This window comes from Ovis aries, chromosome 10 (genome assembly GCF_016772045.2).
Source record: "Ovis aries strain OAR_USU_Benz2616 breed Rambouillet chromosome 10, ARS-UI_Ramb_v3.0, whole genome shotgun sequence".
Taxonomy (NCBI): Eukaryota; Metazoa; Chordata; class Mammalia; order Artiodactyla; family Bovidae; genus Ovis; species Ovis aries.
The window spans coordinates 85,105,058-85,132,570 of record NC_056063.1 but is presented as its reverse complement, the minus strand read 5'-3'; positions in this window follow the sequence as shown (position 1 = coordinate 85,132,570).

Sequence of the window (27,513 nt, the reverse complement as noted above, 5' to 3'; positions counted from 1 at the left end):
ATCTGTTTCTGGAAGGCCTCAGCCTCAAGCCCGTCAGACTTTGTCTGGAAGAGACACCCATTCCTTTCAGACTGAGCGGAGATGAAGGGGCTGAGGGCTCAGGGCCCTGCAAACCTTCTGTGATTAACTTGGGGGCAAAGGAAGGGCAGGGCCACAGCCGGCGGCCAACCCAGAGGCGTGCTCCGAAAGCGCGGTTTGCACGGGAGCTGAGACTGCATCCAGTCAGGGCTCTTGTCCAATGAGAAGCCACCGAAGCTGAGACTTTGGCCTCCCTCTTGCATGGCCCCTTCTAAGGACCTGGGGAGGGTCTTACAATTCTGTGTTCATTCATTTGATTTCTCAGGCTCGCCGTTCCACATTCCCATGAGCCACTTAGATTTCAGTTCTCAGCCTGACTGGCTCCAAGCACATCAGTGCCTAGTGAGTTTCCAAAAGCTCATGTTGCGGGCACACCGGCGTGTAGGAGGCAAGACATCACATAAGCATCAAGGGGCCAAGCTCCTCGTTTCCTGTCCCTTGTTCCCAAGCCCACTTTAGGAAGGACGACGGTCAGAGGCTCTGAAGTGGTCTGATAACAACCGCCAGAGCGCCCGGGTTCATCGAGGGTTCACTCTAAACGAAGCAGCGTGTAAAGCCTACACTTTGTGGCGTATCATTCTTGCTAGAGCACAATGGCCTTGAGTATTAAGGGGCCACGATCCCTTACCTGAAACCCCCAAGGCCAATAACTTTTTGTATTTTAGAAAGGAAATGCTACAAAATACCAATCTGATTTAACAAGCCGAGGGGATCTCAGGCAGCAGACCATAATCAAACAAATTTCTGCCGAGAAGTGTATGAATATTCAAAGAAATGGTATAAAGATCATAAATAGCTTCACAGCAGCTGGAGTCAGGGTTTGCCACAAAACGTTACTTTATGAGAACCCGCGGGAGAACATTTATGTTACTATCCTGTCTGTCAAGGAGGTGGTACCTAGCTTGTCTAAACTAGTATTCAGTCGTTAAGTAGTCATCTAAATGAGAAAGGATCTCTAGCACAGTTGGTTTTCCCCACTGGGATTCCTCCCTATTTGGACAAACTGGCCACAGCGCAAAGGAGTATTGGTGCAAAAGTTTGGTTTAAACATCAGCAAATACAGGTTTCTCTTGAGCTGCTATGACAAACGCCCTAACCAATTTCTGGCCTCAGAGTCAAGACTTAAGGGAAGGTCAGTGACATCGGACAACCGTCTCACCCTTCCTAAAGGGCTTCCCACGGGCAAGAGTGACAGCAGCGAGTGGCGTGTGCTAGCGCAGCTGAACTCTTTCTTGACTGTGTGCAGAGTGGAGGCCTGAGACTTAAAGTTTTAAGAGAGTCAAATGTGATAATTGAAAATGGAAAGTGTAATAGAAAAGTTGCGAAGCAGACTAGATAGAGCTAAAGAGAGAATTATATGATTGGAAGATGGACCTCACTGGCAAAAACATTCTCAGAATGGAGCAGAGAAACAAGGGAAAGAGAAAGAGTGCAGACTAGCCGCTTCCAGGGGTAGCATAATATGAGAGAATAGAGTATGTTTCTGATCAGAATTCTAGAGGGAAAATAGAATGGAAGAGACACGGTATTTCAGGAAAGAATAGTTGAAATTTCCCGAGTATTTTTTTAAAGACATGACTGTTCATATTTAGGATGTCCATAAACCCCAAGAAGGGTAATTAAAAATAATTCACATTTAAACGCATTCTAATGACACTGATGGATACAAATGACAAGGAGAAACTTCTTGAATGGGAGGAAAGAAATAGATTTTGTAAAAGAAAACAGGATTTAGAAATATGGCTGATTTCTCAACAGTAACAGGGAAAACTAGAAGACTGTGGCAGAATATCTAAACTGCTGAGAAAAAAAAAGATGTTTAAATTATAGGTCAGTTCAATGTCTTTTTAAAAATGATGATGAAGTATATTTCAAAAATCTCACGATTGACCCTCATTAGAGACACTTCTGTAGGGAAAACTCTAGGAAGAGAGAAAGGACCCCAGAAAAAAGATCTGAGATACAAAGAATGTTTATCAAAGAAAATAGTAAATATGTGGATAAGTCTAAACAAACATTAGCTGCGGAAAATAATAACATATAATTTGTGTGGTTAAAAATAACAAAATGGAACTGAGGAACAGAACAGCTATAACATATAATTTATAATAAAAGAACTTCCAGTCTCTTGTATCATTTGTAAAGAGGGTAAACATTAGCGGTATCCTTTGTCAAGTCAAATGACTTATGGATTATTAACATTTTACGGTAATCAACCATATCCTAGAAATAGAATCTATTCCAAATTGAGTTGGAAAATAAGGTGGGAAGGAATTAAAAATCAGTTAATTTGGAAGGATGTAAGAACAGAAAGAAGCCTAAGAAAGGGAGGAAAAATATTCAATAGAAATAAATTCAATTATCACTGGTCACAATACATACTAATGAATAAAACTTTCTAACTAAAACATTAAGATTATCATGCTGAATTTTTTAAACCCCAGTTATATGTTGTTAATGAGAGACAGATAAAAAAATCAGAGCTTAGACAGGCAAAACTCAAAAGCAAAAAGGAAAAATATGTTCTAAAAAAAGTAACCAAGGGACACTGACATTAATATATTGGTATAAGTTGAAAACAAAAAAATTAAGGCCAAAGGTGTTAATGGTTACATTTTTAAGGGTTACTACATATTGATAAAAGGCATAAACAGCTCAATTCAATAGGAAAGTATAACAATTTTAAGCACTTCTGTTCCTGATAACTTGATCAAAATACATAAAACAAAAATAGGTGAAATTGTAAGGAAAATTTGAGAAATCCAGCATCAGAGAAGCAGATTTTAAAATACATTCTGTGAATAATCAATAGACCAAATAGACAAAATTCAGTACGGATATAAAATAGGTGAACAATACTCTGAAAGGAGTTGATGAAATTAGAATATAACAGAGATGAGAATCAAATTTTTTCAAACACTGCAGAAACATTTACAGATACTCACTACGTACCAGGAAACAAAGTTAACTGCACTGTATTTTAATACGTTGATATAATATAGCCTCGTCGTTTCTGACTTCAACACAATTCTATAGATTCTAAAACAGTCTTCTTTTCCGGTTTTTAGTATCTCTAAATTAGGATGTGTCTTACAATCAGGGGCTCTTACTGTTTCCATTTTCCCACATCCTAACCTTTCTGAAATCTTAACACACCTTATGTAGCGTTTTAGGTCCAATAAATATCTTAAGTTGAAAATCAGTAATGAAATGATTTTAACACAAATTCATGTGAAGCGAAACACACACTTTCAAAAACCTTGTGATCATTTCATGATGTCAAATCATTATGCTTTTACACTTAGAGCTTATACAGTGCTCAATGTCAATTATAGCTCAATACAAGTGGAAGAAGAAAAAGCCTCCTGGGTCAAAATAGTAATCATTATGGAAGTTAGAAAATACTCGCTAAAAATACCAGGTGTCAGTAACTGTGAGATGCAGCCAAGGTCATGATAGAAGGCAAATTCATAGTCTTAATTTATATTAGAAGCTTCCCAGGTGGTGCTAGTGGTGAAGAACCCGCCTGCCAATTCAGGAGATGTAAGGGATGAGAGTTCAGTCCCTGGGTTGGGGAGATCCCCTGAAGAAGGGAATGGCAACCCACTCCAGTATTCTTGCCTAGAGAATTTCATGGACAGAGGAGCCCGGTAGGTTACGCTCCATAGGGTCGGAAACAGTCAGACATACCTGAAGTGACTTAGCACGCATGCACAAATTATATCAGACAATTTTAAAAGGCTGGAAGAACAGACTAGCCTGCAAGAACAGCAGAACAGAGTCGACAGAGCGAAAGAAGGGAGACGGTAATGAACGAGAGGCCGTGCAGCTGAAATGAAGGGAGAAAGGACAAGCAAAGCCCCAGCTTGACTCCTCAGGAAGATTAGCCAGATTAACAGACCCTAGAAGAATATAAACGTAAGAAGGGCCAAGATAAAATATGCATAGTATAAATGAAAAATTATAACTATGTATAAAGAGCAAAATTCAAATATCAAAGATTATTAGAATACATCTAGGACAAATAATCTGCAAAAAATGCAAAAATAACAAATTCCTACATAAAACAAGTTATCTAAACTGACCCCTATAGGACTGAATGATCTTGAAACCGTTAAACGCCTTGAATCAATATTTTAAAATCTATCTGCACAGAAAATACAGACGGTTTTCAGACGAGTGCTACCAGTCATTGCCCAGCTCCATCAGCCAACTATTCCAGAGAAAGTAGGAACGTTCCTCAGCTCTTCCTACTGGGCCGGTCACCAAAGTCACGGATAATATAAGAGACGACAGGCCAGCCTTTCGCATGGACAAAAACCTCCATGTACACAAAGGCAAAAATACTGACAAAATCATTAGCAAATAAAAGCCATGTGCACACAGGACTTCGAGGTTACTTTTGCATAAAAAACATTAAAACCCACATTACTGTAAACACCACACAGGCAGCGCAAAGCAGGAAAACCATAAACCAGACTCAGAGACTTGCTGTGTAGTTTCAGTAATCAGGAGGGCGTGGTGGCGGCTGATGAACAAGTGAAGTCCAGTGTAGGGGTTAGAAATGGGTCCACGCGCGGGAAGGCTGATTTCCAACAGGCCTTGTGGATGAGCGAGGCGAGAACAGGACCCCTGGTCATCCAGAGAAACCCAGAAGCCGGCTCCCCACCTCGCTTCATGCACAAAACCCCAGCATCAGTAGCCTGCGCGTGACAGAGTTTTCTTATCGTTTAGAAGAACGTACAGGATAGCATCTTTACGAACTCCACACGGAGATGCTCTGTGTTTGAACTGTCTGATCCAGAGTGCTTGCGTGTGGGAACACTCCTATAAAAGGGAAGTAATACTGAAAATAAGATATGATTGGTGAGATTTAAACAAAAGCTAAATCCAAAATCCATTGAGATAAAAAGCTCAAAAGATGAGGGAGCGGGAAGATTAAGATGCAAGTGTAAAGCCCACTAGAAGTACAGTGAGAAAGCCCTAGGACAGATGAGACAGAGATGGAGGAACACCAAGTTTAAACAAGCGAAGATGACGAGGATACAGAGTGGTCCTTTCACGGGAAAAGGCTGCCCGTGGTGAAGGGCAGAGGGGCGGTCAGCTGCTGGTGCTCCAGCTGCCCCCTGCGGACCACCGTGAGGGGGACACAGGAGCCCAGAGTGACGGACAGGCTTGGTCAGACTCTTCACTGAAGCCCCTCCCGACACGGGAGCCCTCTGATGGGAGAATGCACGTCCCGCCAACAAACGTTTATTAATTTATTCACCATCCCTTCCACCTTTCCTGACCAACCACTGCCCACTGCCTGGTAAGAAATGCCTCCACACGTGGTCCTCCCCAGCATTATGCCAGGAAGCTGGATAACCCCTGCAGTATCAGGGTTAGGGTCCCACAGTAAGGGGTGATTCCTAGACCCAGGATGATGGGTGTTGATGTGAGGTTGGAGGAGGTGGGGGCCGACAACATAGCCTCCGCAGCCTCACCGAAGACTTTAGAGCCCCTCCCGAGGACAAGGAGGAGCCGCCAGGCACCTCTGCAGGAAATCGCAGGAAATCCAAGATTTCTGGACAGGTCCGTGGGCTGGGACCAGGCAGAGAGCAGAGTGCAGGCCAGCTAGGGGTCCACGCCCAGGGCAGGCGGCCGTGATGAAGGTTCAGAGAAGGGGCTTCCGAATACTTAGGAGACAGGATGGAGGCTGGATGGGAAAAGGCTTAGGGGAAGAAAGCGCATTTTCTGACATGGACGACTAGGGGGCATCTCTTCTGCGGAGACCTAAGCAGAGCAAGGGGCTCGACGTCAGCCCCTCAGTTCAGTCAGTTCAGTCGCTCAGTAGTGTCTGACGCTTTGTGACCCCATGGACTACAGCACGCCAGGCCTTCCTGTCCAACTCCCGGAGCTTGCTCAAACTCATATCCATTGAGTCAGTGATGCCTTCCCACCATCCCATCCTCTGTCGTCCCCTTCTCCTCCAGCCTTCAATCTTTCCCAACATCAGGGTCTTTTCCAAAGAGTCAGTTCTTTGCATCAGGTGGCCAAAGGACTGGAGTTTTAGCTCCAGCATCAGTCCTTCCAGTGAACACTGAGGACTGATCTCCTTTAGGATGGACTGGTTGGATCTTCTTGCAGTCCAAGGGACTCTCAAGAGTCTTCTCCAGCACCACAGTTCAAATATCCATTCTTCAGCACTCAACTTTCTTCCCTCCTGAATAACCAGCCTGACTTGAACTGGTGCCCCAGCATCTCCTTCTGGGAACTTCAGGGCAGCGAGCTGGCTCAGGCGCCCCAGGTCTAGGATGGGGCAGAGCCAGGGAGAGGCCCCTTGCAGGGGGACCCCCGCTGGGCCAGGACACACGTTCTGTCCTGCAGCCAGGGTCCTCCCTCCTATGGGTTCCAACCCGGAAGGTGCAAGGCTCAGGGACCGACGGTCCTCAGACTCCACTTAGAGGGGCCCGGGCCTCGCTGTGCTGAGCATGGTCCCCAAGGCTCCAGAATCTCCTGGGAGCTGCTGGAAACACGGGCTCACGTCCCTCCCCTCCCGGGCCCCATAGAGTGAGAATGCGCATTTTTCAGAGTCTGCAGGAAGCTGGAGACACTGACTCCGAATCACAGCAAAATCACAGACGACTCGCTGTCAGAGGGCCTGTGTCAGATGGATGACTGCCTGTGTGCCCGTGTGCGACGGGTCCCCCGGGCTGACCACCCTGACCAGGAGCACTGATGCCACTCCACCTGCCCCCTCCCCGCTGGCTCTGCTCCGCTCCACTCTCCTTAGACAGATTTTCACGTCTGAACTGACGGAAAGCAGGGCTTCTGCTAATTGTACACGCCGCAAGCCTGGCACTGGGTAAGCATCACTAATAACAAAACAGCCGGAGAAGCCGCAGAGAAACATCACCTCAAACAGGAAGCGGACTTCCCGCCAGCCCTGCTCCGTCCCCATGCGGGCGAGTCCAGCCCAGGAGAGCAGGCCGTGTGGCGAGCCCGGGACCCGGCGAGAGGCCCAGGACACTCACCCCGGCTTCCCTGCCCACCCACCCCAGGCCCCGGTTTGCAGCGCTTTGCTGCCCCAAGCCTGTCACTCAGCCCTACTCAAAAGGCCGATCCAAGTCCTGCATCCTCTAGGAAGCTTTCCCATTTGGTTAAAAGCTATATTTTGGAACCAAAATTCTAGGCACATGCTAACAGGTTTAACTAGATCGTTATATGTGCAGCCCAGTCTTCCAAATAAAAACGTACCCGGCTTCACACTGAGATCGCCTTGCTAAGTCTAAAATTGCACGATGCGTCATTCCCTTGGGTAATTCCCAGCAGCTCACGTGCAATTCGGCAGTGGTTCTCTCGTGGATCAGCCACTCGCGTTCCACAGAGGAGGCGGCAGTGGGAAGTTACAGGATGGGCGCAGGAACAGACAGCCGCAAAAGAAGCAGGGTGCTCGACACAGCGCTGTGGGGACCGAGGGCTCAGGGGCAGGGCAGCCGGCCACGCACCCCAGCCCCGCCTGGCCCGACTTCGTCAACGGCTGGATCACAGCTGGCGTTTCTGGCAGGGTTACAAAAGCAGATTAATCCTCTCAGGGCACCTTAACGGTGGGAGAGGGTTCCTTCCCCCAAATCCACTGAAGACCAGTGACAGGTATGTATCAGAGCAAGGCCACCACGGTCCCGTCTCAGCCTCCAGACCACGGTCCCTGGGGTGCATGCCCACGCTTGGGGAAGCACTCTCTGAAAGGTGGACATCGATTTTAAACAACCAGGGCTCACGTTTTCTCAACAAAAGTTTCTGAATTTAAAAGCACTGATAATTTTAGTTTCTTACCATGCTTTTTTAAATTATGGGGGGAAAAATGTGTAGAAAATCTAAGAAGAAAATGATAACATGGAGGTTATTTTTAGACAGTGTAATATTTTAAATATTTAATATTTTTAGATATTTTAAACTGGAAAGCATTGTTCTTATTCCTGAAACATGACTGACAAAGCCCTATTAAACTCGCGAGGCTGGACCAGCTTCCTGACAGCACTGACTCTGAGCGTTGCTGCTAGACGCTGGGCCACCATCTGGGGACAAGACCCATGTATGCAGGGCAAGGCTGGGGAGGGCTGCTGCTGTGGACTGAACTGTGTCCCCCTAAAGCCACATGCTGAAGCCCTAACCCCCAGGACTCAGAGTGTGACTGCCCTCGGAGCTGGGCTTTTAAAAAGGCCATTAAATTACAGTGAGGCCACGTGGGCGGGCAACCGGTTTCCTTAGGGAAGGCTATCAGGACGTAGACACACACGTGGGATAACCAGCTGAGGACTGCCCCTGTTTTGCTCTAGTTAGTTTTGGTGGGGTTTCTAGCATTTGGAATGAAAGTCTAAGGCGTGTACAACGCAGAGAAACGTAGACACTTTGTTCACAGTCAAGGCCGACCAGACAGGTGTGCTCAGAGCCGCCCACCCACCGTATTTATCTGGATCATGTACAGAGGACCTCGCAGTGTATTTGTTCTGACTCCATCGCATGACGGTCTAAAAGAGCCAAGCTTTCTTCCTGATGTGAACTGAAGGTACACAGTGACCGACTCCTAATCTCCTCCTGTTGGAGGAAAACCTGTATTTGGATGGGGATGTGTAGATTTCAAAGCTGCCCGTTTTTAACAGTCGTTTTTGAGACTGAAGTACAGTGACTTACAATATTACATTAATCCAGGTGTGCGACACGCTGATTGCATCAGTATTTCTATAGATTGTGTACTGTAGAGAGCTGTTATAATATTGACTATTTCGCCTGTGCTGGGTATTACATCCCCATGACTCACCTACTTTCTAACCGGTAATTTCCACCACTTAATGCCCCTCACCTGTCGCGCCCACCCCTCGCTCTCCGCCCTTCTGGTAGCTAGATTGCTCTCTGTGAGTCTATCTCCATGTTGCTCTGTCTGTTCATCCATTTTTTTGTTCAGAGTCCGCATGTAAGTGGAAGCATGCCGGGTTTGTCTTTCTCCTTCTGACATTTCATTTAACATAATAACTCATATCAAGAAAACAAAAAAAGATTTAAAAATGCACAGAAGACCTGAATAGACATTTTTCCAAAGAAGGCATGAAGATGGCCAAAGGGTGCCTGGAAGCATCACTAATCACCAGGAAAAAGCAAGTCAGAACCCAGTGAGCCATCAACTCGTACCTGTCAGAGGGGCTGGTATCCAAAAGAGCACAGATAACACGCGCCGGAGAGAGTGTGGAGCAACGGGAAGGCTGCACACCATTGAGGGGACTAAGCGGTGCAGCCACTTTGGAGACAGTTCGCAGGGTCCTCGGGAGCCAGAAATGGAGCGACCCCCTGGCCCCTCCACTTCGCTCCTCCATCGTGTCCTTCCCCGCCTGAGGCAGCTGGTGGCTGGGGAGAGGAGACCGTGGAGCCGCCTCCTGGGAGCATCCCCACCCCACCCCGATCGTGGGCCCCACTGACCCATACATGTGCCGTTTAGTGTGAGCAGGGGCAGGAAGACAGCCGCCCCAGCAGGATGCTTGGGAGCTCCTAACACTCAGCTCTGCTTCCCGGGTGACTCAGGAGCCATGGGCTCAGTCCCTGGGTTGGGAAGATCCCCTGGAGGAGGGCAGGGCAGCCCACTCCAGTGTTCCTGCCTGGAGAATCCCATGGACAGAGGAGCCTGAGGGGCTACAGCCCATGAGGTCAGGAAGGGTCGGTCGACTGAAGCCACTGAGCACACACGTGGGACACCCAGCCACACCCTCCTGACCCTCTGAGCCAGGGTTAGACAACGGACTCCTAGTTTGCCCCCGAGAAGGGGAGTTTCTGAGGAACTCTAGGCATCTGGAGGCCTCATCTTCATGGTCTCCCCAGGAATCCATCAGGGCGGCTGACCAGCCAAGCCTCACTCCATCCAGAGACCCTCTGGTCTTCCCACCCAGGACACAGGCGGCCACCCCATGAGGACCACTGAGGTTGGGAAGCAAGGGGACCTGGAGCTGCAGAGCCCTGGGGAGGGTCTGTCCCAGGCCCGGGAACGGATGACGGAGGAGACAAAGCAGGTCTCTGGGAGCCTCTTCTCTGCAGGGAGACCCCATCTGTGTGTGGGAGCCAGGGGGAGACCCCCATCTGTGTGCCATAAGCCAGGCAGGAGACCCCCATCCGTGTGTGGGGGCCAGGCGGGAGACCGCCATCCGTGTGCACAAGCCGGGGGGGGAGACCCCCATCCGTGTACATGAGCCAGGCGGGGAGACTCCCATCCATGTGCAGGACCCAGTGGGGAGACCCCCATCCATGTGCACGAGCCAGGCAGGGAGACCCCCATCCATCCCCATCCAAGTGCAGGACCCAGGCAGGGAGACCCCCACCCGTGTGCAGGACCCAGTGGGGAGACCCCCATCCATGTGCAGGACCCAGTGGGGAGACCCCCATCTGTGTGCAGGACCCAGGGGGGAGACCCCCATCCATGTGCACGAGCCAGTCAGGGAGACCCCCATCCATCCCCATCCAAGTGCAGGACCCAGGCGGGGAGACCCCCACCCGTGTGCAGGAGCCAGGGGGAGACCCCCATCCGTGTGCCATGAGCCAGGCAGGGAGACCCCCATCTGTGTGCAGGAGCCAGTGGGGAGACCCCCATCCGTGTGCAGGACTCAGGCAGGGAGACCCCTATCCGTGTGCAGGACCCAGGAGCCTGGAGCGCAGAGGGTGGGCCTGGGTCGCCTCTGAACATGAGTCTTGGCCACCGCATGGATTCAGATTTCATATCAGACAAAACTGTTTGGTGAGGATGTTCCCGCAGTCTACCAGCCTGTCCTGGGCTAGAGGGGCTGACCTGCTCTGCACAACCCAGCATCAGCTACGAGACCCCAGAAGGGGTCGGGCCCCTTTATCAGATGTGGAAGTGTTGGAATTCCGTTTGCTCCTTGATGAAGAATTTGAAACGTTCCCCCTGTCACAGAACAAAGGCAGCTGTGACTTCTGTTTCACCATCTGCACGGCTGATTTCATGCACTTTTGACAGTTGCTATCACGCTTCTGACAGTGACGACCTCCCCCCCAAGGGAAGCTGGGTGGGTGGGGGGGTCGTCTACGCCTAACCCATGTCAGCTCATCCCAAATGCGAGCTTCCTGTAACCCAAGGAATGAGCTTAGCAGACGCTCTGCCTTCCACTTGGAAAACAGCCCCACAGTCAATCCCAATTCAAATGATTCAAGATTTAAAAAAAAAAAAAAATCCTGGGCAGTCACCTGATTCGACCTGCAAAGCGTTCAGGGTGGGACACTCAAAGGGCCTTCTGGCTGTGGCCTTGGTCCCTGAGCAGCCGTCACTGGGGGCACCTGGGCCCAACCACACTGATCATGAGCGTCCATCCTTCCCTGAGGGGTCCTGTGTTCTCAGGGGACCCCAGCAAGGACAGCATGGTCCCCTACATGGAGCTTGCTGTCCACGGAGACACTCCACCACTGACATAATCACAGACGTCATGCTGAAGACAAGGAGCCGGGGAAGGCCTTCCCGAAGCAGCGATGTGTGCCTGACTCAAGACCCCCACCCGACGCCCGCAGACCCGGGAGGTCCTCGCTCTTGCTCTGCAGCCCCGGCCCTCCTCCCCCAGCTCGAGGCCCCTCCACACAGAGGACCCAGGATTCACCAGGAAGCCACGCCCTTCTGGCTCAGCATTGCCTCCAGAGCCTTGCTGCTGCTCAGAGAGCCTCCGTACCCCATCTAGCCCCCATGAGGACCCGCTCAGGCAAGCTTGGCCAGGCTGCGTCCCCATGGGGAGAGAAACAGGAAGAGGAAGATTCTAACAGCTTTCCCCTGACCCCTCTGAGTGGCAGAAGATTCTGCTTAGTGTGACAGAAGGCATCTGTCACCAACATGCCATCAGGGTGGGTGGTCTGGGGACAAAGAGCACGGAGCCGCGGACGCAGGCTGGGGTCACAGCGCGCCCTCCCCTAGGAAGGTCTGGTGCAGCAGGACAGCTGCCCCAGGGGCCAGGCTGGAGCAGGACTCACTCCCGCTCCACTCAGTTTAAAAACAAGAGGGGAGACACATGTCACCGCCATAAAAGCAGCACGTCCACCCCAGGAAATCTCCGCAGGAACACAGCCCTTCCCCAGCCTCTAGGTGCACACTGTCTGATTCCTTTCTCTAAACATCAGGAGGGTAACAAGCGTGCCTGCATGCTAAGTCACTTCAGTTGTGTCCGACAATTTATGACCCCATGGACTGCACCCGCCAGGCTCCTCTGTCCATGGGGTTCTCCAGACAAGAACGCTGGAGTGGGCTGCCGTTTCCTCCCCCAGGGGGCTTTCCTGATGCAGGGGTTGAACCTGCATCTCCTGCGTCTGCAGGCAGGTTCTTTACCACGAGCGCCACCTGGGAAGCCCCCAGGAGGGTTACCCTGGCTCATAGTGACGGTCTTGCTGTGACTTTGATGGTAAGGCAGAACCAGCAGCTGGCTGCCCTGTACTGTTTGCTGAGGGTTTGCTTAGGATTTTACAAGCAGACAGAAGCTGTGCTCAGGTGGCCATGTATGCCAGCACACACCAGGGTCTCCGATTCCCAGTGAGACACTTCAGCCCTACACTCACGTCTCCATCGATGATCGGTAGTCCCCTGGGAGGCCGGGGAGTGGGGAATGCCTGACTCCAGCTCATGACCTGCCGCCCAGATTCACAGATGCATAAGGCCTTCCTTCCAATAGGAGCGCAGACAGCCTTCTGGGAAATTATCAGGTCATTGAGCTTCAAGACAGGGCCCTCCGAAGCGCCTTCATGGGCGTTTTATTGTCACGAGAGTGAAAAAGCAGCACTTTTTGGAGAAAAATTGTAGCTATCCCTTTCCAGATTTTCTGTGGCCGTTAACCTAGAAACGCGGTGACTCCAGGCCTCACTAATGACTCCACTGCTCAGAAAGCGAGCTCTCCCTCCGTCTCCCCAGATGTGTCATCAGGGTAAACAGTGCTCTCATCTGGCTTCAAGTCACCTGATTAACTGCAGAAACAGAGAAGACAGTGTGTCCCTGCCCAGGGTGCAAATGCCACTGAGAGGCCAGGGGATGGATGCGGGGGTGCAGATGCCACTGAGAGGCCAGGGGACAGAGGCTGTCGGCTGCAGCTCTGAGGGCACCTGGGGCCGCTTAGCACTCCTCGACCTGCAGGTGGCCGGCTCCATCCTCTGCTGCCCTCCTGGGCCAGCAGGAAAGCCCCCGCCTCCTCCGTGAAGCCCCCGCCCACCGCTCCAGGGCCGGGTCACAGCTCCACTTGCCAGACCGCCTCCTCCACGTCAGGGGAAGGTCCCAGACGCGACGGAGGAACAGGTCGGGGCTCCAAGTTGGTGGTTCCCTCCTTCAGCCCAGCCTGTCTGGACTCCCAGACCTGAACAAATGCTCACGGTCCGAGAACCCTAAAGGGTTTTAATCTAAAACAAAACCAGGACGTGAAAGGGAGAAACTGAGAGCTGCGCCCACAGGAAACCGAGGCCTGAGTGGGGAGAGAGGGAGTTCCCGCAGACGCCTGATGTACGGAGCACGGACACCCGGCTCCTGACCAGGACCACCCGCCAAGTCTCCCCCCTCCTCACGCCAATAGACGCTGCTTGGACCTGGCCCAAACCCTCGAGTCCTCGCCCAGTGGCCGTGGGGGCGCTTCCCTAGGCGCAATCCCTGCGCGGGTTCCCGGCGCACTCCCTTCCCAGCCGTTCTTTATTGAGATGGACATGGGGGCGTCCTCCTGGAGGGGAGGCCTGGCCCCCACCGGGGTCGGCCGAGGGGCTTGTGACGAAGGGCTCGCAGCGGCAACACCTCCAGCTGACGGGCGGTCCTTGGGGCCAGACTGAGGCCCCCTGTGCCTCACGACAACCCTCGGCTCCAGCACGGCCTCTGGGGGCGCCCTTCAGAGGGTGGGAAATGCCAGGCTCCACTGAGGTCTGGAAATGTTGGTTTTCAGGGATTCCCAAGGAGGTGTTCCTTCCACTACAGTGCAGGGGAGTGATGTCTGTGTGTGCACCTAAGTGTGTGTGTGTGAGCATGTGTGTGTGAGCATGTGTGTGCATGTGCATATGTGCGCATATGTGTAAGCATGTGTATCTGTGTGTGCGCGTGTGTTCACATGTATGTGTGCACGCGTGTACATGCATGCACACGTGTGCGCATCTGCATGTGTGTTCATGTGGGGCATGTGTGTGCATGTGCGTGTGTACATGTGTGCGCGTGCGTGTGCATGCGTGCACTGTGCTTGTGTGTTCACGCGGGGGGCATGTGTGTGCGCGTGCGTCCTTTCTTTGGTTCCCCGGCTGGCTCTGTGTGGGTGTTGGAGGGTCAGTGCCACCAGCCCGGCTCTCAGGAGACAGAAGTGCCCACCTCAGGGCCCTCCTGCCCTGTGGAAACGAGCTCCACGCACCTGCAGGGCACATGCCCTGTGTGAAAAGGTTTGGGTCTGCAGCTGGACGTCAAATCCGTTTGTCCCCCAGCCTCCCAAGGGGGCACTTTTGGCCCAGATCACAGAGCAGGAGCGAGGCCCCAGCCCCTCCCGAGAGCGAGGGGGGTGCGGACTCTGAAAGGCACACGTTCTTCTGAAGCTGCAGCTCATTATTCCCTAGAACAGTGGCAATATAATGCATTTTCATTTACTTAGCCTGAAATATATGTAAATTAAAGGGTTTCTTTTATTAAAACTAACCCTGAAACTCACCACTGATGTGTTTTTGTTATTCTAAAGAGAAGCAGCCCTGGAGGACGGGGGCTCTGACGGCGTTTCACATGCAGGCGTGGGTCTTGCTGCAGAAAGAAGGGCCCTCACGCCCCAGGCCTGAACCCCCGAATAAAGCGCTGCCCAGTGGCGAGGCTCGCCCTGCGCATGCTCCTGTGGCCTCCAGTTGGGATGGAGGGGACGGCCCACCCTGCTTGGAAGCCTAATTTCAGCTGAGAAGGAAAATAAATTGCCGTTCTGCTGCTGGAGCCCAGGGCTGGAGCCCAGGGTAGGGAGTGGGGCAGAGAAGGTGCTGGAAGGCCACTGACGTCCCTGGAGGGAAGGACTCAACCCCCTCGGTCCCATCTCCTGGGCCAGCCCGGACCCCAGACCCCAGCCAAGACCCTGGCCCAGATCTCAGAGCCTGGCCCAGACCACGGACCCCAGACCATGACCTGGACCCCAAACCCCAGACCCCAGACCCTGGCCCAGACCACGGATCCCAGACCACGGACCCCAGTCCCCAGACCCCGGCCCAGACCACGATCCAGACCACAGACCCCAGACCCTGGCCCAGACCCCGGCCTGGACTGCGACCCTGCATGATCACAAAGCCCTCAGCAGCCCCCACCTGCCTGGAATCCTCACCGATTCCCCAAACCCCCACTCCCGACCCCGAGCGTCCCTCCAGGACCACCTACTTCTGTGCCCGTTAGAAGCGGCTGGACCCTCTGTGTCCGTGTCCCACGCTGTCTCAGTCACAGGAATGGACTCTTGCAGTTTGTAGGCCGAGGGCCGAGATCAAGGGTCCAGCGGAGCTGCTCCCTCCCCTCCCCAGCGCTCGGCACCCGGCACCCTTGGCGCTCCGTCCCTGGCTCCAGGCCTGCCCTCTTCCCACAGCACCTCTCTCCCCTCTAGAAGAACTGGGATCATATTGGATGAAGGGCCCGCCTTCTCCGCTGTGACCACAGCGTACCTCACCTAGGACGTCTGCGGGGGCTCTGCTTCCTAAGAAGCCCCCATCCTGAGGTTCCGGGAAGGACATGGATTTGGAGGGGACGCTTTGCGCCCCGGGGTACCTTCTCACCTTGGGAACCGCCGAGGACCACATGGGACGCCCCACGGGGACTCCCTGGTGGATGTGGCTGGGGAGCTTGGTCTCTGGTGCACCGTTCACTCCTCGATTCGAGGAGAACTTGATCCCACATCATCAGGCACACGGCCTCTTGCTTTGTTTTGTTCCAGACAGCAGTAAACATTTATGATGCTTCACATTTCAATCCCCGTATCTCAAGCGGGATAACCCGGGGATCAGGCACTCGGGGGCCTGACTGGGCAGTTCTGGTGAAGGTCTCTAGTGAGACTGTCAAGCAAGCTGTCTTACACTGTCTGGAGGTGGATGAGCCTTCAAGGGTCACGGTGGGTCCTCGCCCTGTAGTCAGCCCCGAGTGACAGTGTGTGCGGGTGGACCCCTCGGGAGCCTGCCGTCCAGGCGGCCCCTACACAGCCCTCTGGCTCCCGTTTCATCCTCAGAAGGGCTCACTCGCCCTGCCAGTACTGAGAGCCTGTTTCCTGCAAAGCTCCTTCCACCCTAAACCCAGAGAAGGCCTTGGCTCCGTGGGCCGTCGGCAGGAGCAGGAGCTGAGGAGGAGAAACAGGCGTGGAGAGGAGGCAACGGGCAGGCGCAGCATCCGGGACTCAGGCAAGTCCAGGGCGCCAAGGAAGTGGCCGGCAGAGGCGGCGGGGTCACAGGCCAGCGGACAGGCAGGGGTTCCGCGCCTCCCAGGACCGAGCGTGGTGTTGAGACTCAGCATCCTCACTTGGGTGCGTTCACCCTTGTGTCTGACCTCGCCCCCTCCCCTGAGCCCAGAAAGAGCTCCGGGTGAGGGCAGACAGGGATGGGGTGGGCGGCCTGGATGACAGACTCCCCACCCCTAGACCACAGCCCTGACTCCCAGCTCAGGGAGGGTCGACGGCTCACGGCTGAGACCTTCTGGAGAAGCGTCTCGGCCGGAGGAAGCTGACCATCTGTGTTAGCACCCCCCAGGCTTCTGACCATGGGACTCTCAGAATGCGACCTGGTTTGCAAATAGGGTCTTTGTAGATTATCAGTTCAGATGAGTTTATATAGGGGGTGGGGGTGGAGGTGGATTTAAGGTGACTGGTGTCCTCGTGAGAGGGGACACAGACACGGGCAGAAGATGCCGTGTGGCATTTTGGAGAGACGCTCCTACATGCCTAGGGGCAGCGGAGCCAGAAGACGCAGGGAAGACCCCCCACAGCTGACACCGAGCCCCAGACTTCTGCTCTCCAGAGCCATCAGACAGCACATCCAGCGGTTTGCCTGGGGTGCCGTGATTTGCGTCCCAGCTACGCCCCTGCATCGCCGGGCCTTTTGAAAGCAGGCCTGAGTTCGAGGGCTCTGAAGGGCCGAGTTCCCGCGCTTCAGCCCTGCCCTGCATGGGGATCTCCACCAGAGAGAGCAGCCCGGCCCTGCATGGGGACCTCCACCAGAGAGAGCCGTGCGGGCTGCAGGTGCAGGGGTCACAGGGAACCCACCACCCCTGCTCTGGTCCAGCGGTGCCGTAACGTCCCGGGAGCTTTCGCCCAGGCGACAGCAGGCACGTGCATGCAGGCACACACAATGCGTGCACACGTGTGAAGACGCGTGAGCACACACGCTCACATGCACACACTCGCACGCGCACACACGCACACACACTCCCACAGTCCTGAGAAGGAAGCCAGGCCCTACACCCGCTGGGATGGCAGGCTGGCCCATTAAGGGATGAAGACCAGGCAGGGGTTGGCTTCTGAAATAAAATTCACCGAGCTGCCAGCACCCCAGCACCCTCCACGCCTCTGCTCCACTGACCGCCGAGGGCAGCCGAGCGGGGTCATCGGGCTCAGAACTGCGTTCTCTCTGCACGCTTCCGGCCAATGGTCAGAACCCTGGAGGCTGGGAGGGGTCAGGGCCCCGAGCCTGAAGAGTCAGCGGGGCCCTCCCCTCACAAGGAGACGGGCCACTAGCCGAGCCGGGAGGACCCAGGCCCGCCAGCCGCCCTGGCTGGCCAGGACAGTCGCGTAGGTCACAGGGGTGGGGTGGAGCTGAGCGGTTTAATCGGGCCCACCGGAGTCAGCACGCTCTCGCAGGCGGGCAAACGGCCAGCCTCGAGCTCAGCAGAGCTGCGACCGCCCCCAGGCAGGAGGAGCCGTCCGTAATTAAGGGTGGCCTTGAGCACTGAACGAGGATTAACACCCCTCGGACCCCAACGGGGCTCCTCAGGTGAGTTCTCCTTCTGTTCGCCTCCAAGGGGCACAAGCAGGGCCTTGCACGTTCTCTCTGAATCCACCCCATGATGACACGGAGACAGGTATCCAGCCCACGGCAAAAGCAAGGCCCCCGGTCACGGGAAGCCGAGGCCTGAAATCAGCAAAGACACTTCCCTCATCCACCTGCACAGCACTCCCAGGAGGGGACGTGACCCTGGACTCGGGAGGGCTGCACACGGGGGAGTAAGTGGGTGAATGCTGGGGAAGAGAAGACGCAGGCAAAGCCTGACGAACAGACGGACGTCAAGACACAGCTGAGAGGCTCCAGGCCGGGCAGGGGCTGAGGATTTCACAGCAAGCACAGTGGGTCCTCCACGTCTGCAGCACAGCCCAGCAGAGGCTGTTACCAAAGGCGTCTGGTCCAGCAGCCCGAGACGGGGACAGTCGTGTCGTCTGAATGATTCTCCATACTCTGGTCCCTAAGAGGCAGGGAGTGACCGCCATGGCTGAGTACATCGGCAGCGTGTATTTCACGCACAAATAAGGTGTCGGGTTTGATGTGCCACAGATCTGAGAAACGGGCTACACTTAGCTTAGACGCTAAGAAGTGGAGCAACTGTCTTCCGGATCCTTCTCTGTAAGATCGAAAGTTGGTGAGATGAGTGAAGCAGAGTGGAACGAATGCAACTCTCTGATTTTCACGATTCTTCACAGTGACCTATGACGTGACCGCTTAGCCCTCCCTTTGAATAGCGTCCATTTGCATCCTGTGGCCTCTAATCCTCCCCAGAAGTGTTCTACTGCAAGAGAAATGGCTGTTTGCTTTTAAAACATCTTATTCAGGTAGGGAGGAAACAACTGGCTCGATTTGAAAGCCAGCAAGATCCATCCCCAAAGATGGCACCTGTGACGGGAAGGGAGACGGTGGGGAGAGGGTCCTGCAGCCACAGACTGCTTCCGCTTCAGCTGCCCTGTTAGGTGGCGGGAGCGTGGTGAGCACCCCCGGGTCTGGACCTGGGGATTAGCAAGAACGCGGGAAAAGGCAGAGCCGTCTCCAAAGCACAAATGTTTACCGAGCTGACAACCTTGTGTTCATTAGGCCACCAACAACCCTACAGGGGATGAGCGCGGTCTCGCAGGCTGGTGTTCAAGTGGCCATTAGCCCCAGTCACAAACACAGTCGATCCTTGAACACGTGGGGATTAGGGGTGCTGACCCCCCACACAGTCAAACCTCAGGCTAAATTTTGACTGCCCCCAAAGTGAAAGTATTAGTGACTCCAGTCACATCTGACTCTTTGTGATCGCATGGACTGTAGCCCTGCCAGGCCGCCCGTCCATGGGATTCCCCAGGCAAGAATACTGGTTGCCATTTCCTTCTCCAGGGGATCTTCCCGACCCAGGGATGCAACCCAGGTCTCCTGCATTGCAGGCAGCTTCTTTACCAGTGAGCCACCAGGGAAGACCCCCAAACTTAGCTACTAATTGCCTATTATTGACCAGAAATCTTACTAATAATACAATCACTCAATTAACACATATTTTTATAAAATTTTATGCATTCAAGACACAACTAAATTTTCTTATTTTTTTCAATATTTCTAGGTCACACAGCCTACCTGTGAGTTTTTCAAATCGTCACAGTTTTCAAAAAAATTTTCCAATATCTTTATTGAAAAAAATTTTCAAGTAAGCAGACTCATACAGCTCAAACTCATGTTGTTTAAGGGTCAACTATACTTTTTTTTAAGTAAGAGAAGCACAGTCATAAAAGGGATTCTTAGAAATAGTTCTAAGCAGTGTAGGAACTTTCACTCTGGGGCAGCTCTTCTGAGCTGACCTGACTTCGAGGATCCAGGTGGCTTCCATGGCGTCTGAAATTTCAGATCTAGATGCCCACGGACTATACAGGCAGCCAGGCTGCACCGTGGAGAAGCTAATTCAGGCTCTTGGGGTTCCGAGCATTCTAACATTACTCCCTGGCAGGGGCCATTCAGGGCCTTCGAGTTTAATTAGGTGTTGCTCAGTTGCTCAGTCATGTCTGACTCTGCGACCCCTTGAACTGCAGCCCGTCAGGCCTCCCTGAGAGTTATTATCACATCGTGTTTCTCCAGAGGCCGCATGCTGGCTTTTGGATAGTTCTCCCAAATCTCAGAGGGGAACACGCATGTTCTGGCGGCACCATCTAAGCTGGAGCAGACACTCCAGGCTCTTTTCATGATCAGCGGTTTAGACGAATCTGCGTTCATCATAGCCCATGAGCACCGATCTCCCCTCACGCCTGACGCAGGGCCGCGTCTTCACCAGCTAGAGGGGCCGGACGTGGCCACAGCTCCGTCTGGGGCAGAGGGCAGAGGTCGGGGGCTTGAGCCCAGCCCCACGGGGGGCCGGAAGGATGCGGCTGCCCCTGCCTCCGCGCTCAGCTGCGCGGATCCTGCAAGACCTGCTGGCAGCGCCTCCTGGGTTCAGCTGAGACCAGCACTCCCTCCCCTCCTTGCGTACAGTCTGACCCTCTCCAGGCCGCTCTTGCCTTCCGGATGCCCAGCAGGGCCACTTGGAAGGGACAAGCCGGCCCCGAGCGAAGCCGACCCGGCTGCCACCTGGGGCACCTTGCTCCTGAAGGGGCTGTTCGCGAGGACATTTGGTAAAAGTCAGGGAACAGGCATCCTGAGACGCCTTTAGCGCTCTGCTCTGCAGTCCAGAACACAAACACAGAGGGGTTCTGGAAGGCTTCCGGTGGGGCGGGGAGAGGCGGACATCCAGGGGAGCAGAGGGACGGTGGTAAGACCACCTCCAGGGAGGCGGGCCTCTGTGCTGTGAGCACAGGCTGCCAGCTGCAGGCCATGGGTCCCCCGAGAGGACAGCCCAACCGGGGCAGCATAGGCCGGCCCCGGGGGGAACACCTAACCAGGGCAGCGGAGGCCGGCCCCAGGGGACACCCCAACTAGGGCAACGGGGCTGGCCCAGGCCGAGACAGACTGCGCCCAGCCACGTCTGCAGGCCTCACATCAGGGGAGTAACCCCAGGGGGTGGGCGAGGCCACGTCCCGCCCACCCCGGCCCACCCCGGCCCGCCCCGGCTCCAAGGCCAGCCTCAGGCGGGGGCCCTGCCAAGAGCTAGGCTCTGCGATGAGCTCCTGAACCTGCCACCAAACAGCCATGGCTGCTCTGGAGCCCAGGAGCAGGCTGCACTCGGGGTGATCCGCCAGCACCTCGAGTGACTAGGAGACCGTGGGGCCGGGGAAGGTCCACACCCTCCCCGGGGCTGGAGGGGCCGGTCACAGGGGCCTCTGCAAACTCCACGTCCTTTTTCTCTGTGAACGTGAGTGAGACACCCTGAGGCCGCACACCTGTCTCTGTTGGTAAATTGAAAACATATTTATCCTGTTGGTGCCAGGCTTTTTTTTTTTTTTTAATAGATGGGAATGCTTCCACTTCACCATGAGGAATGCCTAAGAAATGCATAATTAAAAATGAAAAGAGAAAGTCTTCTAAAAAGGCTGTTTGCTTGGGTGACGCAGGTGACAGTCTCCCTCTGTCCTCCCTGGGCCTACTGCTGGGAGGACAGAACAGCGGTGCGGGGGCCGCATGGACGGCCCGAGAGGCCCCGTCCAGCCCCAGCCTCCCTCCTGCACACGGCCGCTCGCTCGCTACACGCCAGCCTCCCCCAGCCACGGCCGCAGCCCCGGCTCTCCAGCAGCGCCCGGGTTTACAGCTTGACAATCATCTCTGAATTGTCCGAAAACATGGGAAATAAGCAATATTTAAGAAAAAAAGAGCAGGCTGGCTAGGGAGAAAGGATTCACCCTGCACACACACCAGTTTACAGCAAAAAGCCCCGCGTTCCGTTTTCATACGCCCTGGCCTTGGACGAACATGGACGAACCACCCTCTGTGAACCCTCAGGGCACAACCCAAAGCCTCTTTCAACTCGCGGGTTGATGGATGCGTGTCAGCCCCGGGCAGCCCCGGTGACAGAGGGTTGAAGTTACCCGAGCACGCGGATAACAAAAGTTACATCATTTTTCATCAACATTCATCATTCTAATTGCCTGAACCTCCACCAGAACAAAGTCGTGCTATAGTTTTATGGTATTTGATTAATGAGGGCAGGGAAATTGAAGTTTTTGCAATGAAACTAGGGGGAAAAACCCCCACAGACTTTTATCGTCTTCTCCCTTATGATTTTAATTTAATGGCTCGTGTTTTCATTACGGCTGGGGCTGTACACTTTAGCTTGCAATTATGTTCCATCTGTGAAGCGCTGTGTTATTACGGTTTATTCTAGTAGCTTTTCAATCACTTTTGAGTTGGGCTTTGCAAGTATTCTTGCAGCAGGTGGGCTCCCTGGCACAAGCCCAGGAGCACACAAAGCGCAAAGCTGGAGTTTAATGGCAGCATATGCAAGCGGCACGGAGCAGCCGCCTTCCCCCATATGCCGCGGCAGCCTCCTCCGCCTGCCACTCACCCTCCTTGCCGACTGCAGTCTCCGAGTAGCTTGCTGCCAGGGAAAATGTACCGCGGCAGCAAATTTCTCCAGTGCGCCATCCTTATTACCGAGACAACCCTGTCATTAGCACGAGCACAATGAACCTGGACGGGGAGCGAATACCAATGAGGCGCAGGAGCCGCGCTTCTCATCGCCATGGAGACGGCCCCTCCCGGCGGCAGTGGACAGGCGGGAGTGCCCCCACCCGCGTGGCACCCAGTTAGCGCTGCGCACTGCGCGTGAGCCAGAGTCGGGCCGGGCCCTCGCGGCGCCCAGGGAGAGCCGCGGGGACGCCCGGAGTCTCCGCGGGCCCCGGGGGCGTCCGCCTTCAGACTCTGCATCCGGGGCGGCTCCCAGCCACGAGCAGGAGGCGATGCTGAAGTCTATGCACAATGTTCCCCCGTTAAATCTCACAGGGGGTCGAGCAATGGAGAAGAAATTGCTTTATTCCACTAAAAAAAAAAAAAACAACAACATGGAAACCAAACATTGTTTTTCTCTAATTAACACAAAGAAGGCTTCACTTCTAAGAGGCTGGGACAGCTCCCGGACCACGGGCCTCCCGGGCTCTTCTCTGCGGACTCTTCCTGCCCCGCAGGATGGGAGGGACCTAGAGAAACAAAGGCTCAAAGGCCTGTGTGCAGGGGGTCTGCCCACCTGAGAGCTGCGAACTTCGCAGAGACCCACAGATGAAGTGTGGTTTTCAGTCTGCGTGTGTGAGTGAGGGTGTCAGTGTGTGTGTGTGCGCGCTTGTTAAAGGGAAAGAGCCAAAACCGAGGCAGGGTGGGGGCACACTCAGATTTTAGTTCACAGCCGAATCTGTACACAATGGAGTCTGAGTTTGACGTCTCCTCCCCGTGCTTGGGGTCTTGTAACTCCCAGCGGATGACACACTTGCTTTACTCTCCTCCCGATCCCACAGTCAGCTCTAAATTAGGGCTGACCCCGAGTGCAGGCGCCCGGGCCCTGGCCCCCATCCTGGGCGGGCTGCCCCTGCTCTCTCACCAGCAGCCCAGCCGCGTCCCCAGTCCCGCCTTTCCTCCCCCTGGTCACGCCGGGCGTGCTCGTGAGCCCGGGTCTTACTCTCCTCGTGTGTGGGTGACTGTTTCCATCATGTCTCAGCTGTCACCTCCCAGTGCACGTGAGACCCCGGCTGCCTGCGTCCGCCCCCCTCTGCCCCGCGCCCCGGGCCCCTGACCCCAGACCTGTCCAAACGAAGCCATGTTTAAGGCACCAATAAAGTGTCATTTCCGAGAACACCCATCAGGTATTAGATGCCGTGAAATGAAGCTGCACTGTGAGGGGTGGAGACTCAGGGAGATGGCAAATCAAGAGGAGACAGAGAAACTGACTTCTGAGCCCAATCAGCCAGGCGCGTCAGAACTGGCGAAATTCCCCCGGCACCGTCACTTACAGAGCATTTATTTTTTATTATAAAAGCACTTCTGGATACATGTGAAATTCACTGGGTTCTAATGGGAATAATTTTCTCCTGCATAACATGTCCCGGTGGGAATCCCGCAACTCTTTGATTTTTGTTTTTAAGTTAAAGACGTCAGGGGAGAAAGAAAACTTCTTCACAAGGAGACAGGTTCTCAGCTCAGGCAAACCAGAGAGCGCTGGAGCTGGTGAGGTCCCAGGGGGGATGCCCAGAGGCCAGTGGGGGCCCTGGAGGCTGTCAGCCCTTCGCCGACACAAGAGTCGGCACTGAGGACCCGCCTTCCTCCATTTAAGGGGTTTCCAGTGGGAGAGTTGAATGATCACGAGGAGCACGGTTTTCCTGGTGGAGATGCTACAGCTTAAGAACCCAGAGAACCTCAGAAGCTTGGGTCCGCTTTTATTTTGAATTCTTCCTCCTCAATGCCAGATCCTGAAACCCCTCGTTCCAGTACACAGGGGAGCAGGATGGGGGCAGGGCTGGGCCCTCCTGCCCCCCAGGACTCTCTCCATCTCCGAGGGCAGCTGGTGTCTGCCCGGTCTGTACAGGTTCAGCTGGAGAGACAGGAGTGCCTCCAGGCCACGAGCCGGTGTCAGGAGGGCAGCTGGCCTCGTTCGCCCCGACGGTCGCGGGGCCTCCCGCTCTCGAGCAGGTGGGCCTGGCTGTCTCCGTGCCAGCCTCGGACGCTCCTCCCCATGCAACAGGCAGGAGGGGCAGGTGCCTCACCCCGGCCGCTGCTCCCTTGGCCTACACAGGGTGTGTCGTCTCTGCTACAGCACCGTCCGGCTCCGAGGCACCAGCAGAGCCACCCAGGCGCACCCTCAGGCCCACTCAGCCCGGCCAGGGGCCAAGGACACTGCCCGGCTGGGCTGGGAGGGGCCTGATCAGGAGCCCATGGACGGTGCCCACTCCTTCTGGCTGGCGCCCTGTCTGGTCCACCCGGCACCTGCACGGCACGGCCAGAGCCTGGACCTCGTGTTGTTAGATGGGGTCTTAGGCTGAGCTTTCCCTCCACGGGTGTGCTATGGTTGAATGGTATCCGCACAGGACAGGAGAAGGCCCTACCCCAAGGCCGCTGACTGTGGCCTATTTAGAAACAGCGTTGTTGTCGCTGTAGTTAGGAAGGAGGGGCTCGCCCTGGAGCAGTGTGAAAGTGTGTGTTAGTCGCTCAGTCGTGTCTGACCCCTTGCGACCCCATGGACTGTCGCCCGCCAAGCTCCTCTGCCCCTAGAATTCTCCAGGCAAGAATACTGGAGTGGGTAGCCTTTCCCTTCTCCAGGGGATCTTCTCAACCCAGAGATCAAACCCAGGTCTCCCACATTGCAGGCGGATATTTTTCCGTCTGAGCCTCCCAGGAAGCCCCAGCAGTCCCAAACCCAATATGACCCGGGGTCCTTGTAGGAAGAGGTGCCAGCCGGTGTCAGCTCTCAGGAGGACCACCCCAGTGAGGCCCCCTCCTGGACGAGCAAGGAGGCGGTGTTGGTAACTACATCGGGACAAGGGCTGGAAACCAGGGTGGTAAGCTCCGGAGCAGGGAGACATCTACACTGCGTATAGGGACCCTGGGGTCTCCCACGATGCTCTTCCCTCTGAAGCTGAATCTGAACTGAGCATCACTTAGGGGGATGGTTACGACCTCCTCAGAGCAGCCTGGTGACCTGCACCCCAGGACCTGAGGCCGGGATGCTGGCAACGGCAGAGACCTGAGGGGAGGTAAGTTTCCAAACCCCTCACAGCAAAGCGACAGAGACACCTTGGTTATTTTTAATGCGCCCGTTTATCACCGTGCCCCTCCCCAAACACAGAAAAATTAAGACCCAACACTAATTTCATAAAATCACCATTAAACCTCTGATTTCATAAAATCTACACACCATTCGTATAATTTTTGTTGCCGTTGTTCAATGCTAAGTCATGTCCTGCTCTTTACGACCCTGTGAACTGCAGCACGCCAGGCTTCCTGTCCTTTATTAATATTTGTGGTCAAAATAAAGTTGAGATGCAATAATTAGATGCTGACCATATGTGGGAACCAGCAGGTCTAAGGACCCCGTTGGGCTGGAATCTACTGATGCTTGCAGATGCTTCCGGGCAGGTGGAAGGATGCTCGTCTCAGAGTCAGTGAGCCCCAAGTTCAAGTCCCAGCTCCGGCTCCTCCCGCCAGGACAGGGGGCCCTCATGGCCATCCTCCTGAGGTGGAAACGGGGCTCCCACTTACCTTGCTCCCCAGGGCAGGGTTGGGGAGAGCCCTGGGGAGCTGTTCACACGCCGTCTCAGTGCCTCGCCTGCTGAGCACCCACTGCATGCCTCGTCTGAGCTGAGGATGCAGGGCAGCGGGGGGACAGAGAGGCTGACCAGGAACAGCGACGCGGTGCTGTGAGTGATGAGAGAAAGACACCTGGAGCTGGCGGAGCGCACAGCGCGGTCTTCGTGCAGATGGAGCTGGTCCTTCGGACGCCTTCCTGCCCTCCTGTCCTTATCAGAAATGTCCAAGCACAGAACTGTTTCTTTGGTGGTGAGCCCAGATCTTTGCTCAGATGGCACAGTATTAATGGCACAAATGTACAGCAAGCTGCCAACAAGGCCAGTTTTCACCATCGCTTCCAGGTGTTGAAATGTACATTTGTGAACGGCAGATGCTCTCTCTGTCCCACTTGCTGCACCGTCTCCCCGGTAACATCCAAGGTCTCTAGCAACATCCGTGGTCATTTTTCATGCCTGTAACCACCCATTTATTCCCTTTCGGTTTTCAAAGTACAAGTCACAGCCCGGTTACTTCCAGTCCTGGCTCCTCTGAGTCCACATCACGCACGTGAAACTTCAGCTTCTGTCCTGCGTAATTAGGCCAGCTGAGAGCATGAAAGCTGAGTCGTCAGAGCACTTCCCTAACCTGCTCTGTTTAGTCCACACAGACAGGAAGGTAAACAAATAAAGCGCACGGAAGGGGTAGCTTCACCGAACTGTCCGGGTCGAAAGCCGCAGGAAATGTCCCTTTTGCGAGAGCTGGGAGGCATGACCTTGACCTCACAGCAGGGCTGCGGCTCCCTGGCTGCCTGTCTATAACCTCCCTCATGACCCTCCTCCCAGGCAGGGCTTTTCCGGAACTTTCGTGGCTTCCTCCTTGTCCCTTTGGGTTTGTAACCATTCGCACACGTGGCAAAGACCAGCTGGAGCTTCACCAAGCCCTCCCCCTCCAAACCAGCAGCTGGGCTGGGACGCGGGACCCAGGGACCAGGAGGTCTCCGGGAGCCCCCCAAGACTGCCTTCTGCCCGCGTTGTGGCCAGCCCAGGTGAGACTGGAGGGGTCACCCACCCAGCACTCAGGACCCCAGGCTGCTCTTGGCTGCCAGAGTCCTGTCTCCCCACTGACAAGGCGATCGAGTCTCTGCTGTGATCCAGTGGGCAGTGGGAGGTGGAAGCATTTCAAAGTCCGACGTGAGCATTCGCAGAGGCTGCCGCAATCACCTTCAGTACCAGGGACATTACATGGGGTGGACAGCGGCCAACACCCAGCCCAGACACATCCTGGTGAGAAATGTGTCTGGGAAGGTTTAAACCACCTCGGCCT